The sequence below is a fragment of the Hemicordylus capensis genome, chromosome 5 (genome assembly GCF_027244095.1).
Source record: "Hemicordylus capensis ecotype Gifberg chromosome 5, rHemCap1.1.pri, whole genome shotgun sequence".
Lineage (NCBI taxonomy): Eukaryota > Metazoa > Chordata > Lepidosauria > Squamata > Cordylidae > Hemicordylus > Hemicordylus capensis.
This window is the reverse complement of record NC_069661.1, coordinates 202,675,426-202,691,550: the sequence shown is the minus strand read 5'-3', so window position 1 is coordinate 202,691,550 and position 16,125 is coordinate 202,675,426.

Sequence of the window (16,125 nt, the reverse complement as noted above, 5' to 3'; positions counted from 1 at the left end):
CTGCTCCATAATCCTAGATGTGAAATGTTCTCCACACATGTTCAGACAACATAGTATACATTGCTGCTTCACTTGCCCCCAAGCTGAATCTTGTAGCCATGCTTACTTCAAGCTTTGCTTAAATGTCGTGTATTCAGGCCCAGTGAATTAATTTTAATACACTGTCCCCTTGAGCACAACCCAGCCTCCAGACAGACAAGCATGCCTAGTACACGAACTGAGACAATGCTATGGCAAAATCCCAACACAGATTACACCACCCAGCTGGGCCCCCATGCAGGCATGCCCCATAGTCACACACCCCAGCTGTTCTCAGGTAGGGCAAGAACATTTGTCTGTGCAGGAAGTAGGCCTAGCTGGTACACTTCTCCCCTCCCCCTGCCCCTGCACACTATGCCAGGACAATAATGCCTGAACAGGGCTATAGTTTGTCTGGAGTGTGAGGATATGAGAGGAAGAGCTCCTTGCCGCATTAGGGTAGAAGTGTATTTTGTGATGGGACAACTGATGTCATACTTTTGCATCTTCTTTTTCTATCCCTGGTTTACTCTTGTGGAAAAGGACACAGTGTAAATCAAGCTGACCCAGACGTAGCATGACAACACTCAACTCAGAGGACCGTATTAACTTTCCTAGAGGTATATCTGGAAACGCTCTCAGTTGACACTAAACACTGGACGACTTCTCACATTGTTTTTCTTACATGGAGATAATCTGGGGGGGGGGATATATATCCCATCATTTGTGGAAATGGGATACAGCTTCCTCACACAGCCTCAGCTATAATAGCTTGGGGGTAATTATGGCAAACCCCCTTTTCAGTAACCACTTGAAAGAAGGCAGGCAATTTCTCCACGGATCAGGAAAAGGGCCCCATGTTCATGATAAAAAGATCCCTCTGGTGAGAATTGGTAATATTGTTCCAAGATGGAGTGCATATACTTCCAAAGGGGGAACTGGGGAGAGTCCAAACATTACCTAGCAAATAGTAGTGAGACGTAGCTCCTTACAAATGAACGATCTGGGCAGAATGAAAACATATTGGTGGAGCTGCAGCCCTGGACAAGCTCCACCATCAACCTATGCACACTTGTTTAAATATCTGAAAAGCGTCTACATGCACACACTTATACATCTCTTCTGGCATTTGAACAAACATGCGTAGCTCATGGGTGAGGCCTGTTGTGAGCTAAGCCTGATTTGTATACTAGATATGCTCTGGAGGTAGCATAGGAAATTAGGCTTGTTTCACCAGCATCACAAAGTGACCAGTTCTTTATACAGTGACCATGTATGTTCTGGGCTCAAAGGTAGAAAGAAGGCTAAACACTCTCACATAATTCAATGGGCTCTCACTCTCACATAATTCAGTTCAATTATATAATATTGGATATAAAAGATTGTCAGAACAACGGCATCAATCTAACAGGAACATAGGAACATAAGAAGCTGCCGTATATTGCAGGCAGGAATCTCTCTGAGTGCTTTGGCAATGTACTGTATGCTTTGGTAGTTTGTTGGTTCAATAAAAAAATCTTGTCCTATTTTAAAAAAAAAAAATCTTGTCCTATCTTGGAGAAGCCTGGGAGGGAACTTGAAACTTTGTGCTCTTCCCAGAGCAGCTCCATCCCCTAAGGGGAATATCTTACCATGCTCACACTTCTAGTCTCCCATTCATATGCAACCAGGACAGACCCTGCTTAGCTAAGGGGACAAGTCATGCTTGCTACCACAAGACCAGCTCTCCTTTTCTTTGGTAGAATACAGAAGGGGTTTACCATTGCCATCTCCTGTGCAATATTTCATTATGCGTTTCAGAATCTTTCCTATATCGCTGCTGCCCAATGTGGGAAACATACTAGCGGGGATTCGAACCGGTAACCTCTGGCTTGCTAATCAAGTCAATCTAAATGAGCAGGAAATAAAAACAATCAATCCTAGCTACTAGTAATAACAAAGTAGTGTTCCTAACTACCATATGTATGTGGATGCATGTGTGGTCAATATTAAATATAACTAAGACCTAGCACAGTTCAGAGATAGACAGAAAGAGGAGGGGGGGAAGGCACTCAGGAATGGGATAGCTGGGAATCTGGAGTTAGTAGAGGGAGATGGAAGGGGAAGGGAAGTAGAGACTGATGCTGTAGAAGCAGCATATTTACCAGGATCTGACATCGGACACTAAATGTGCACAGCTTAGGTCCTATGCTCGGGAGCAAAGTTCAGGCAGGCCTCATGCATCCATGTTGGATATTGCTGGAAGTAGGCAGAAATCACTCTGATCTCTAGCCCTGCGGTAGGATCACCAGTGATTTTTTGCCTATGTCAAGAAGAACCTTTGCTTTTGCCTCGCAGTTTTTGCAACAAGTTCATGAGAGAGCAGCTTGCTTGTTAGCTCTCTGTCCAGAGAGCTCAACTTTTATAGTTGCTTGATGATTTGATCTCAATAGAGTATTTCCAAAATATCAACATCCTTCCTGAATCTCAAAAGGTGTCAATTGCTGTTATCCTCTGGATCCTGGATCCTGACAATTATTGATCAGATCAGTCTGAATTCCATCTCCTGTTGTCATTAACTGTTATTGGGAAGAATCTGTTCTATTGTCATTCCCAAAACAAATCTGCATCTCTGAGGGCCATCTCCTGACCACAGATTTCTGGCATCTTGCCTCAAAGAATGTTAAAAGTCAAAGGTGTTAAGAAGGAAGCAGGAAGAGCCTAAGCTATGTGTGTGAGATAGCAATTAAATCACTTCTTGTGTAAATCTACCCAATGTACAATTCAAAAACATTTCAAAGTAATAGCAAGAGGATATATGTGTGAGACTAGTAATCCATGCATCTAATTCAGCATTAGGGACATAGGGACATAGGAAGCTGCCATATATTGAGTCAGACCATTGGTCAATCTAGCTCAGTATTGTCTACACAGACTGGCAGCAGCTTCTCCAAGGTTGCAGGCAGGAGCCTCTCTCAGCCCTATCTTGGAGATGCCAGGGAGGGAACTTGGAACCTAGATGCTCTTCCCAGAGCAGCTCCATCCCCTAAGGGGAATATCTTACAGTGCTCACACATCAAGTCTCCCATTCATTTGCAACCAGGGCAGACCTTGCTTAGCTAAGGGGACAAGTCATGCTTGCTACCATAAGACCAGCTACCATTGTAAATATTGAAATCACCAGAGAACAAAAGCACAAACAATTTGGCTTGTTCCTTACAGAAATGACCATGTCACACCAAGCTCTTCTCTGTGATTTGACTATTGTAAACATTCTGCCAGAGGAAATGCAGGATTAGCTTCCAGCTTTCCTACAGCCATTACTTGAGAGCAAAGTCCAGACAATTCAGTCATTTCACTCAAAGTTCAGGTATCAATTGATTTCTTAATAAAGTAGAATCAGACACAGGCCTTGATTTCACATAATTATGGATTTGTATCTCCAGGCCCAGTGTGGTGGCCAGGGTGGCCATAACAGGCTTGCTGCTATGATGCCATTCCTCCCCGCAACACCACATATGTTTGTTCTGCCAAAATGAAACATCTGTAATTGCTCACTACTCATGGTCTATCCCTCTTAGAATATACCGTCCTATTGGATTTATTATAAGAAAATGGTACAACAACAGTTGGTATTGTTTGTTTTTATTTTGCCACTTCCTTGCCACTAGGGGTGGAACACTCTTCCATTGACCATAGCAGTTATGATTATTTGTGTTTGATTGTCTCTGTACTCTGGAAAGGATGCTCGTTCCTGCAGCCAGACCATGCAGGGATGGAGAGGCAACAAGGAGACCTTGAGTACCCGAGTGGGAACATCCATTGCCACATCCCATGGCAAGGAATTCCATAGATTAATCATGTTCTGTATAAGAATAATTATGCGCTGTATAAGAACAATTATGCACTGTATAAGAACTTGATGCAGGCTCCTCCCTCTTCCTGAGGATACCCATTGAAGGGCTGTTAATTGTGCCACCTTTGCTGGATCTTCACATGGAGCTTTCCTGGTCAGCAGGTTTTACCATGGGTTTTCTACAAGACTTTACTGCGAGTTCAAAGTTGCCTTCAAAATCCGACACAAAAAGTGGATTTTTTTTACTCCAGATAGAAATTGGGCTACACTCTAACACAGGATCAAAACCCCCAAATTGTGTGTGAAGTGCTCCCCGATAGTTTGCAGGGACCGCGGGGTAAATTTGGCCGATATATATGAACGCACATATCCATTCAGGAGGAGATGCGAACTAAAAGCCAGGTGTGAAAAACTTCTTGGGCACAGATGTCGCCTCATCTCCTAGGGTCTTAGGGGTGAGGTGGCAGTTTAGAGGGCAGTAGATGGCTGACCCCCCAGGGGCCAATGGAGTATGCCATTTTTGGGACAGGGACAGCCGTTTTTCTAGGCAACAGAACTTCTGCAGGAGTCAATGTGGCCTCAGCTGGGGCAGCAGGTTCGGGCATTAGCAGGGCCTCTGTGGAAGTGGTGGGTTCAGCTGGTGTGGAGCTGGTTCTGACAGTGGTGGCATTGGGGGCCTCAGAGATAGAGTAGCTTCTTCTAGTGATGTACCTTCCCCCTCATCCTCAGAGCCACTGGTCCCCAGTCTAGGCCCAATCCTAACAAAGGAACTGAGCCGGTGGCGAACCAGTATAAGTAAGTCCCTTCTTTATGTATGCGGCCTTCATGGTGAGAAAGTGCATGAGAGAGAGAGAGTGCTTTAAAAAGAAATACAATTTGGTTTAGAGGAAGGAGAGCCTCTCTAGGGTCAGTAGCTTTCAGACTATCATGGATTTTTCCTAAATCGACACGGTTAAGCACAGTTAACTGGCAATAAATTCCATTGAAATAAATGATGGTTATGTATGTATATATGTTATTTAAAACATTTTCACTTCATCCTTCCAGCACACTATTGCTACTTCCAGTCAATAGCATTAGAAGCAGAGTGAAAGAATACTCTTTCCCCCAGGGCCAGCCCTACCAATAGGCAGAGAAAAGCAGTTCGCTTCGGGAAGGATATTATAGGCACCAAGAAAGAGCAGCAATGATTTAATATATTCTTACTCTGGAGGGGGAGAATTTGGCGTTTCTGACTCAGTCTCCCAAACCATTTGAGCCTTCTTTTCCTCACATGAGCAACAATGTTTTGCCAGGGGAGCTATAGATCTGAATGTCTGAGTCACACGAAAGAACTGACGCTCTTGCTGTATCAGCAGGCATGCTCCTGAAAGAGCTCCCTCCTTGCTAGTTGTCTGATGCCACAGGGGTAGGAAATGGAGTCCCAGCGCAGGAGGGAATGTCAATGAGGATAAATCATCATCATTAATATGTCCTTATTAGGCTTGGAGAAAGTAGGGTGTGTCACTGGACTGGGACACAAATGGTATTGGCATGTTTGCTGGGAGGTAAACATGTGAGGGACCATTTTCTCTGTGTGGCTTATTAATAATGCAAAAGGGGTATGACTGTCAGTGTTGGCTGACCTATTTAGAGTCTTTCAATGGAACTTGCAAGCCTGACTCATATAAAAGGAGATTTTTCCTTTACACCCAAAGCTGTAAAGTGAGCAATTAAACATTCTTGCGACTCCTCAAGGTTGTTACAGATTATTTTAATACACAGGACAGATGGAACCAGGGCTGAGCCAAATCAGCAGGGTGTGTGTGTGTGTGTGTGAATGTTTTGCCTTACATGTAAAGCATCTCCCCTTTTCATTATTTTTTCTGGGAGGGGGTCAAAAGGGGACAAAGGAATTCCGAGCACACTTTCACTCTCCTCCCAACAACACACAGGCAATGCTCCCCTGCTGAGTATCTGGTGCTCAGGTGTAGTGACACTCCCCGCTCTTTCTTTCCTGACTTCAGCATGAACCCTTTTGCAGTCCCAGGCTATGGCAGCTGCTGAGGCTGCTGATGCTTTGGTACCACTTCTTTTTTCAAACAGTGATGTAGTTATGTAGCCAGTCAGTTTCACTATGTGATTACATCAGAGATTACATAGTTTATAAAACAAACAAACCCCTAATTGCCCTCACTCTGAGTTAGCTTCATTTCACTTCAATGATGTCATCACTCAGGCAGACCCAGAAGAACTAATTCTGGGTGTGTTTGTGTGAAAGTAGCTGTCAGATAAGGTTGTGAACAGGCGTAAACAAAGAGAACAAGTGCAGAAGGACACATAGACAATTTTGCCCCCAAACAATAGCCTCTTTCATGCTGAAACATTTCATTTGTGAATTTTCAGCACAGCCCTATATGGAACCAAAACATATGAGTCACTTCCCACTTCTTATGTACTCATGTAACACTTTATGCTTATATGTTTGTGTTTCAGTCCTCAAGGCACACTCTTGGCACAAGCCTGTTGATTTACACTGGCCCAGAACTCTGAGGATCGGGATGCTAGTTTTCTTTTCCAAGTGCCAACAGTGATGATAAATGGAATTCAATATTTAACTGCTTACCATGTATTCACTCCCCCATTTTTGTGTTTATTTTAAAGGTCCCCAAGCCTTTTAACCTAAGCAGGTTAGAAATGTAAATGGATAAACACTATTTCAATAAAGTCTTGTATGTACAGAATTCTTATTTGAGGTCCTACCCAAAGATAAAACAGCTCAAGTGAAAGGCCTACATTTCAGTGCCAAAGAGCAGAATTAAGAGAGGTAATCCTTCACAATGATAGAAGCTAGAAGAGCAAGGTTTGCCCAAATTAAAATAAAAACAAAAACAGATCCTTGTTTGATCCTAAATGAAATAATAATTAGTAATAATTAATAATAATAATAATTAATTAATAATAATTAATCCTTGTTTGATCCTAAATGATCTGTAAATAATCATTAGCAAGGTACACAAGAGCAAATATTTCATCTTAGAACAATATTCTGATTCAGAACAATATTCAGAACAATATTCTGAGCCAGCGTGATGTAGTGGTTAGAGTGCTGGACTAGGACCGGGGAGACCCGAGTTCAAATCCCCATTCAGCCATGAAACTAGCTGGGTGACTCTGGGCCAGTCACTTCTCTCTCAGCCTAACCTACTTCACAGGGTTGTTGTGAAAGAGAAACTCAAGTATGTAGTACACTGCTCTGGGCTCCTTGGAGGAAGAGCAGGATATAAATGTAATATAATAATAATAATAATAATAATAATAATAATAATAATAATAATAATAATTTGCTTTGTAACAAGAGCTCTCTTCAAAAGACCCCACTGTAGCAGTGTATAGCCGGGTGAAGTGGGAGGAAGTCCCGCCCCCATTATGTCATTTACCCACATGCCCCACTGCCCACGAAGGCAGGTGCTCCTGTGATTGCAAGACTAGATTGATCCACCCTTGCAATCACAGGAGCACCAGCCATCATGGGTAGGGTTCTGCCCTCTTCAGATGAGCCCTGCTGAAAGCATGAGTGGCAGCGCATGTGGGTGAGTGATGCAGCAGAGGTGGGACTTCTTCTCCCTTTGTCCCACTCTACAGTGGGACAGTTTTATAACTTCTGAAGCTTCCCAATAGCTACATCTAATATCTATGCCTCTAATCTATGCAGATCAGATGCATCTATGCAGATCAGAGGCATAGCAAGGTTGGAGTAGGCCCTGGGATAATGGGCTGCCACTCCGCTGGCACCTGTTTTCTTCAAAGAGACACAAGGGGGAGCGGAAAGAGTATGTTGTCACCTGGCATGGGCGATAGGAACACTTGTCCCCCTCATTCAATTGTTGCTATGCCCATGATGCAGATGTATATATTTCCTGGCATTCCATCTGATGCATTAACTCCTGTTCATCATTAATCCACAATGGAGCAGGAACAACAAAAACCGTCAACAGAAATATGACAGGGTCATTCTGAAATAGTCAAGAGCTATTTTTTGTAGCTCATTTCATTGACATGTTTTGAAAACTAGACTCATCCACTGCAAGTAAACAGAGAAGAGAAGGGCAGAGCCATGGACTTGGTCCAGCTGTTGTAAAGCTTTTGCATAGTATGGGTTTGTTATCACTGACTCAGGATAGTTAACGTTTGACTCCACTTCAAGCAGCAGAGAATCTGATTAGAGAAATAGTGCAGCAAAGGCTAAATGACTCAATTCAGTCTTTCATTACAGGCTGCACTCTTGTGCAGACAAACATTGGCCAATTCAGCATTTCAGAGTTTCAAGGGAAAATTGGTTGGCAAATATGGATGACTTAAAACTGAAGCCTTGAATGACATTGCAAACAGCAAATTGAAATTGGACCCAAATAGACATGCATCATATTTGCCTTGCTTTGATTGTTTCCTCTGTGCACATGATAAAATTAAGGCATTGTCGTCATCATAACTGGATTTACTTCTGGTCTCTCAAAATGACCAAGTACGGTCCGGATTACAAAATCCGGATCCCTTGACCTCTGGAATCCTCACCCTGTTCCTGTTTATTTGTAAGTATCTATCATGAACTGCCACTGTATTGTCAGGGTTACTTGTTTCTTGTATCAGTGTGAATGAGGAACTTTCAGGAATAAAATGAAAGAGTTGGGAGATCCTAAGAATCTGCAAAACCCACCATTTTCTGCAATCTAAGATCCAGCTGTACCAGGATATACCTGCATCAGCTCATTTCACACCTGACCCAACTGTTTTCCTGTGCACCATTGAAGGCTCTGGTACAGTGTGCATCACATCCATGGATTAGGAGGACAGCTTTCCCAGCATCAGGATGAGGTAGGGAGAAATTGCATCTGCTGAGCCTGTCCTGGAATAGTTAACTGCTAAAGCCCATCCTTCCACAGCAGTTGTCCCCTTAGCTAAGCAGGGTCCACCCTGGTTGCATTTGAATGGGAGACTACATTGAGCACTGTACGATATTCCCCTTAGGGGATGGAGCTGCTCTGGGAAAAGCATCTAGGTTCCAAGTTCCCTCTCTGGCATCTCCAAGACAGGGCTGAGAGAGATTCCTTCCTGCAACCTTGGAAAAGCCTCTGCCAGTCTGTGTAGACAATACTGAGCTAGATGGACCAATGGTCTGACTCAGTATATGGCAGCTTCCTATGTTCCTATGCTTGTGGTGCAATAACTGGGGAGTTCCACCTGTGATGGAGAGTGCAGACAATTGATTTACAACCTGCTCCCCACTTGTGGTGCTTCAAATAAATGGCATCAGCAAAACGCTAAGCCCACACAGTGGTTGTGTAAATTTACTTGAAGCGTTTGCTCTCTGGTGCATAGCTTCATCTGGGCTCAAATAATTTACAATTCTCCGCTCTATCGGTTGTGCCATTTGAAAGTATAACCCAACTCCATGATCCCCAAATTCTGTGATGGTTTTGTGACCTTTGTGCCATACACCCTTGAAAGAGATGAGGGGAAATATCAGGGTTGAAGTTAACAACATGGCAAGGAAAAGAATTCATTAAGGGATTAAAGTTTCACTCTTTCATTGGCACTGAATTGGAGTGGCAAATAGGAAAGGTGCTAGAGAATTGACCAAATGAGCTACAATGCATGTAAACTTCAAAAGGGCCCTTGTGTGCTCTCACATCTGCAGTTATTACTAGACTGGTGCAGACAATATTTTCCAAGCCCACAGGATTGAAAAGGGTGTGTGTGCCAAGAACACACCTGCCATGACAGCTTTTGTGGAATCCTAGCACCCTACCAGTGTGCACATTTATCAAGTGGCGGGGGGTGGGGTGGGGGTGGCTGTTTGTTTCTGAATGACAGCTTTATATCCAACTCAAATTCTACTTTAAACAAGTATTTGGAGTGCACCTAGAGTCAACTAGTATTTGGAGCACACACACACACCCATGATAAAGGGGCACATTGGAAAGGCATTGGGACATGTGGGAAAGATATGACTCACACACTACTCTTTTAATTGCATGAGCCAGAGAAGGATTGTCTGAACCAACCCACTATTTATCTTAATCTTCCCACATGTTTTCCTTCCTGTGTAAGGTGGTGGAGGGCTCAGACTAAGGAATCTGGAAGCAGGGCCCATGAACCTTTGTCCCTGCCCCAGTGACCAGAGTAGCATGCAGGGAAAAGTAATTATAATGGCCAAAGGTCGTATGGCAACTCATCGGGCTACCCAGAATGGGTGATCTGGGAAGCCAATAGGTATCTGGCTGGCCCTATATAACTGTTGCTTTACCCTGTTGACTTGGAACCTACTATCTTCTACTACTACTACTACTACTACTACTACTGATATTTATATACCACTCTTCAACAAAATTCTCAAAGCGGTTTACATAGGAAAAAATATACATAAATAAGATGGCTCCCTGTCCCCAAAGGGCTCACAATCTAAAAAGAAACATAAGGCAGATACCAGCAACAGCTATTGGAGGGACGCTGTGCTGGAGCCGGATAGGACCAGTTGCTCTCCCCCGGCAAAATCTTAGAGAATTACCACTTTAAAAGGTGCCTCTTTGCTCAATTAGCAGGGGTTGTTAATTGTCATTATCTGGCTGACGTTCATGACAAACCTGCCTCTGGCTTTCTCATCTGCCTGCTTGCTGGCCTGACCCTGCAGAGCCCTGAGACCCTAAGACATTCTCACTCCAAGAGAGCATCCAATATTGCCATTCTACACTGAGGTTGTTTGTAAACCTCTCCTGGAGGCTTTACACACATGGCTTTTACTTTGGATCTCCTCCGGAATGGAGTGTGCCAGTCCACATATTAGCTGCATTTACCCAAAAGTCCCTGCGGGCTATTAGGAACCAGTGTAGACATGACTCTGATTTTCCCCCTGAATCAAGGCTACGCATTCTGGCTTAGCCCAAAGTATGTCCAGCTTTTAAAAACCCTCTAGTTTCAGCAGCTTTTGGGGGGGGGCGGACCCAGAACTTCTGTTATGCCCCACTGCTTCTCCCTTGATGTGTGGAGTGGCCACAGCATTTTTCAAAACTCAATGAAGGGGAGTTTGACAGCTGTGTTTGGTATGGTCTGCTCTGAGTATTTGCAATTGCAAGCACTTGGGGGCGGGGGGTTAGCAGATGGGTGAAATTTTGTGGAGGGAGTCCAAAAGGGGAGGGGGAGGGAGAAATTCCTGAGTTAAACACAAGCACAAACTGCAAAATGTGGGTCTTAATGTAGGCTTTAGATATGAAGAATGGAGGCTACAGCTTGATGTAACCTGAGACCTTTTTGTCTGAGCTGATTCGCCTGAAACCTCCCTGCATTTTAGATGGTCTGGGGTTTGTGTGTGTGTGCGGGGGGGGGGGGGCAACATGAAGTGATTAAAGCATTAACTCACAAAGGCATGTTCATTATAAAAATCAACAAATATTTGGGTCCTATTCGGCAGGATTTGGTTAAGCGTTCTGCTGTTTGATCTGCCTACTTGGTAACTCGTCATGTCGTACTTCCATTCTTAGCTATCAAACTAACAACAACAAAGCTCTCTTGTTCTCCTCCTCTCTGATGTGATTTGTGATTGGTTGGAAGAAAAACCCGGAGTAAGCCAGTGGGAACGCATAGGAAAAAGATCTGCCAGGGATTGCGGAGAGGAGCCAACCTTATGTGAACTATCCATTTAATCCCCCGTCTTAAACATCTTGTGAATCTACTGCAAAGTAGATCCATTCTTCAGATACCCTGTGGTATGAAGGCATGTGTGAATAACTTCCTGCAGGGTCTCAATGTATAACCTGGGGCATGCTGTGATCTGGCCAACAGTGATATAAGATGTGTTCAGTAGTCAGCAATTTTTCCCTGTTGAAAGCCCAAATGAGAGGTGCAAGTCACTCAGTTGGAACAGAACCACTGAAGGGGAGGCGGGTTATGCTTGCCTGGTACAATGTCTCATGGCTCTTGTTTTAAGTGAAAACATTCAGGGGCGGACCTTTCATGAGGTGATGTGACACAGTCACTTCAGGCAGCAGATTATTGGGACTCCAGCAGGATGGCAAGATGTCCCCCACACACATACCATTGGAGCAGCCCTTTGATACTGATTTGACCCTTGAAAGCTTTGTGAAGAACACCTCTCCTCATATTCCCTTCAAATCGTGAAGGGAGTGCAGGGAGAACGTAGAGAGAGGAGAGGAAGCTTCTGGCAACTGTCACTCCTCCCAGTTCCCCAAACCACTTTCAAAGCTTGTAAAGTCCAGTTTTTAAAGGAAGCTGGCCCCACCAAGTGCGTGAGGCAAGGCAGCATCTGACACCTCACTTCAGGCACCACAATACCTTGGGCTGCCCCTCAAAACCTACCTTCGTACGCAGCCTCAGACTGTAGAAGTCCTAGAGCAGGGGTGTCAAACTGCGGCCCTCCAGCTGGTATTGGCCTACAGCTCCCATCATACCCAGTCACCGTGTGCAGAGCCAGGGATGATGGGAGTTGTAGGCCAACATCAGTGGGAGGCCCACAGTTTGACACCCCTGTCCCAGAGCTTCAGCATCCTCCTTCCTTTCACAGAACTAAGAGTTGTATTGCAAGATTTTTTCAGGGGAGATATACTGTATATTGGTTGAATAATGAAAGAGACAAACCAAGATTTAAAGAACTCCTCAGACATTAGCATACTGTAATGTGGGAGGAGGAGGAAGGGCTGCTGCCAGAGAGCACCCAATAACACCTGAATGAAGAAAGTCAAGGAGTCTGGCCAGATGTTGCCAGTACCTTCCAATTGCCTGTGGTGTCATAACTGCAAGCTTTCCATATGAATAAGTCAATGAGTGTAAGTCAGTGAGTGCACAGTAAATTTTCTGTATTCCAAACCAGTGTTCAGACTACTCACCATTTTATTGTTAAGTGATAAGATAAATGACTACGTAACAGCTTTATAGCTTAGATAGGACACGTTCCCCCATCCCCTCCTTCTTTTATTTTCTTCGCCAGTAAAGCATTCAAATTTGCATTTATTTCACTTTATTCTATTGCTTTGTCACTAATTTACTTTTTATTGCCTCATATACAAACTTCATGGGTGTTTCACCTCTCGTCCTCAGTAATGAACATACGTTATAGATTTTTGCTTGTGGCATTATTATGCAGAAAGGGCCGGTGTCATTTACACAGCCTTAAATGGTCTGGGCCCTTTTCCCTTCTGTAGGAGGAAGCTCAGCAGCTGAGTTCATTTGAGTCACTGCTGCTAAATACTCCATGTTTGAACGCTTTGGAGAATGGAGGAGGAAAGCTTTCCGTGGAGGCTCTCAGCCATCTGCCAGTAATGTTCCCTTTGAAAACACAATGCTGTGATTCACCAGTTACCAACCATTTCTCCTGAGAACAGCTCCTGAGTGGTAACAATCAAAAACAGGAGGAGAATACAAAATTCCTCATCTAGCTGTGAGGAGTCCCAGGTAGACAGCCACCATCCACTTCTTTTATACGGGCAGCAACAACCTTCAAAAGGAATATACTAAGCGAGTAAAATAGAAAACCCCTCCCTACAAGAAAAGTTTGAGCAGTCTTAGGCCTTCAGGAGTGTGTGACTAGGGTAGGACTCAGAACCCAATAAGAAGTGACATTCTATACCCACCACAACAAGGATTTATTAATAATGGGATGTTAAGGAAACTATAGAAGCATCGACAATTGCTGCTTCCATTCAAGTAAATCCTTTCCCCAGGAACTACAGAACCATGCAGTCAGATCCAAGCACTTAAAGAAATACAAATTCCCTGACACATCTAGCCAAACTGGTCCCTATCCTTCCTACTTACTTACAGATAAGGAACTTCCAGTTGATTCCCAGCCCCACGGCTGTTTCCCATTCCTTACAGTCTGACTCCCCTTTCCTTACAGTAGTTGCTGTTCAGACCTCCTTCAGAGACCTCCAGGGAAGATATCTAGCACACCCCTCCCCTACTTCTCTATAGGCTGTTGTCCAGTAAACCCTGCCCCTTGCTCTGGACTGGGCCACAGGGATTTGACTCTCCCAGGCTTTCTTTCTTATTTGGAGAGGCAGCACAGGAACCAGACTTGGACCTCCTGACCTTTTACTGACATGTTACCAGCTTATGGATGGGCTGCAGGTCATGTGAATCTACCCTATAACTGAAATAACCCAACCTAGCATGGGATGTTGCTTTAGTGCTGCTGTTAAGTCATTCCTTGCCCTGCTGACCTTGAACTTGCAGCACAGAACTGAGCTATCCATAAAAGTAATGTTTATTGCTTTTAAATTAAATTCTGCACACTTGGACAATGGCACATAGGATTCCTGGGCAAGCTCCCATCCAAGTACTGATATTGCCCATACTTGCATAGCCTCAGAGATGATACTCAATTGGATTCCTTCCAACCACTCTCTGAAACAAGTTGTAAATGTTGAAAACAACATGTCTGGAATAGGACTGCAATCCTGCCATAATGGGAAATAGGCTAAAACAGCTGTTAAATTAAATAGAAACCCATGTTTTGTTTTATTCCATTCACAGATGTTCCCGCCTTCTTTCCCAGAAAAATGTTGACAGCTTACAGATTATAAATTCTACACTGTATTGGGCCACAATGGCTGGAAATAATAGGGTTTTTAATGAAGCAAATTAATGTTGATTGTGGTGTTGGGTAAAGTGTAATATGGTTTGCTCATGATGAAAATTCTCTTTTCTAAACATTGTATGATTTTAGATTAAGGCTTTTGGGAATCCTATGACTCTGCAGGAAGGAAAACTCCTGCAGGCAAGAAAACGGTGGTACTTCCACAGTAAATCCCTTTAACATTGCTGACGCATTGCTTTTCTGCAATTAACTAGAAATGAAATTCAGATGGAGCTTCCACACAACACTTAATATAGCACTTTTTTATTCAGCAATTCCCTTCCCATTGAGCAAGATCCTTCCATAAAACATATTCAGTAATAAGAATCCATGTCAGGGCTGCAGACCAGCCAGAAGGCAGCCATGGTACTTTTAAAAACTGGTGACTGTGCAAGAAGCATTACTCTATCTCCATTGTCACAATGGCAGCCACCATTTTTAAAATGCATCAGGGCTGCTTTCCGGATGTGCTGCAGCCCTCGCAAGGAGTGTTTCTGCTCCATTCGACTGTGCATCATGTCAGACAAATGATTTTTCCCCCCTTAAAGATACTTGCTTTAAAATGATACAACCTACAAAATGCTTGCTTTAAAAAGCATCACTGAATTCACTCTGATACCCTGATCCGAACCACATTAACTCAAAACTAATTTGGACTAATGTGGGGGGGGGGGCTTTCTTCCAGGTAACTGTGTTTGGGATTAATTTTACTAGTGCTGTTTCTGTATGTTCAACAGCAGCCTGGGACGATGGAAAGATTTTCCTGCCATGAAAATAATGTGAAAAAGTTGTACCTGCTTAAGTTGTGTATGTGAGGCACATGAACGTTGTGTTAAAAGCACATGAGAATGCCCTTTTGACAAAACAGAAAGCAATCCTTGTTATTCATGACTACTAATATCCCAAGCATTATCTGAAAAGTGTCCATGGCAGTCACACAAGTCCATATCATACATAACACTCATGGGAAATTTGGGCAAAAAATTATGATGGGAAATTTTTGGCAAAAATGGGATACCCCATAGCAGAAGCTCTTCCTTGAGGAAGGATACCTAGATTGTCCACAAACAGTGTTCCAGGTGGTGGTTATTTAACTAGAAGCCAGGAGAGAAAAAGATTGCTGTGGAATTGGGGCAAGAAGCACAGCAAGGTCCAAAGGCCTCGTCTTTGATGTTTTTGTTGCGATTATTTTAGGAGTAAAAACCATTTTAGATAAGAAACATTAATTGCCTCGGCACAGGAAATCCCTCCTTTATTGACATTTTCCAGCTACTGTCTGGTCCTTCCTGAGAACCAAGAAGAACCAGAGCTCTGATCATTCCACCTTGACCTTGTGCACATTAACCTAGCCCTAACCTTGACCTACCCTCACCCTAAGCCCTGCTAACTGGGCAAGAGGCACCTGTCAAGGTGGTGATTCTTATTATATGAAGCAGGAGGAGAGCAACTGCTGCTATCCAACCCCAGCACAGCATCCCTCCAGTGGCTGTTGCTGGTATCTATCTATCTATCTATCATCAGTTACATGACTGATGGGCATAGGGAACCATCCAGTGTTCCCTCTAACAGGAATTCCCAGATGCTACTGACTACAACTCCCAGAATCCCCAGCTGCAATGGCTTTTGCTTGGGGAGTATGGGAGTT